This window comes from Cariama cristata, unplaced genomic scaffold (genome assembly GCF_000690535.1).
Source record: "Cariama cristata isolate BGI_N322 unplaced genomic scaffold, ASM69053v1 scaffold4885, whole genome shotgun sequence".
Taxonomy (NCBI): Eukaryota; Metazoa; Chordata; class Aves; order Cariamiformes; family Cariamidae; genus Cariama; species Cariama cristata.
Window position 1 is genome coordinate 57,266 of NW_009619207.1, and position 1,170 is coordinate 58,435.

At 43.7% G+C, this 1,170-nt stretch overlaps 1 protein-coding gene across 1 annotated transcript in view; it reads left to right on the plus strand.

Moving 5' to 3' along the window:
• Positions 1–1,170, plus strand: part of LOC104162428 (CUB and sushi domain-containing protein 2-like) — a gene marked incomplete at its 5' end in the record, with an annotated part of 281,493 nt that overhangs the window by 55,489 nt on the left and 224,834 nt on the right.

Sequence of the window (1,170 nt, forward strand, 5' to 3'; positions counted from 1 at the left end):
GCAGGAAAAAAAGAAACTAAAGCAATCCAGGAGTCGAGATGTACGTGCCATTAAAATTAATCAAGTTTAAGGTGGTAAGGTTGCGTTTAATCTGGAAGTGGGTTAACTAGAAAGCAAGGTGGTCGGTCTGGATGCAGGAACCCTACTCCTGTATTCATTACAGATTAGCCTTTCATTTCCCTTGCTGTGAGGGATACTGTCTGCGTTTCTGCTGCAGAGAGCCCTCTTAGGGTACCTGAACTCTGCTCCGAGGAGGCAGCCGGGGCTGCTGGCGGGGGAAGACCTGTGGTGGAGGCAGAGCAGGGAAGTTTCAAATCCCGATCCTAAAGTGCTGTCCCACGGCAGGACAAAGGTAGTGTCTTCGCATCAGTGTGTGTTAGGGATTTCTGTTTCATTTCACATGCTTATGCACAGTTTTGGTTGTATTTATTCTGCTGCGTGCTGTGTATGCTAGCACATCATCTTCCTTTTAATCGTCCTCTCTTCCTGCAGACTAAATGTCCCTTTGCTTGTAGGCATTCATCGGGTTTTGTTCATGCCCCTGACAAAATTGTTTCCAGTGGTAAACCATCACTGAGCTTTGATTGACCGTGTTTTCCTTCCTCTGATGTTTTAGCCTTAATGAAAAAGAACTATAATACAAGATGCTGCACAAGGGCCTGATTCAAAATTGATTAAGTTATTCTCAGTCTTGGTTGTCTTCATTGCGTTTTATATTGGGCTCTAAAACCATGATTTGAGTGGATCTTTTTGGAGTGGCTTATGGGAACTCGTGGAGTTTTATTCAAATTCTCTGAAACTGCTGTACAGAGACATCGGTTAAGGATTTACTAGCATTTTAGCTGCAACTTCTCCATCTTTATATTCAGGTATCTCATATTCCTTCTGACAGAAACTTTTGTTGGACTGTATTTTACCGTCAGTGGGGGTGGGTCCAACTGCATTGTTCAGTCCCTGATGCATGTGTGTGAAATCTGGATTAAACACACAGTGCAGTGAAGTATAAATCCTGGTGGGCTGCGATGTTGCTCTTTTTGTCTAGGTGATAGTTGCTAATTACGGGTTTTGCTGTCTTCTGGGTGCTTCTAAAGTGTAATGCAACTCTGCTTACATTGCAGGGGCTTTTGAGGTGCCTGGCGAAAGTCTGCTGAAAAATATTTCAAGCAGGAA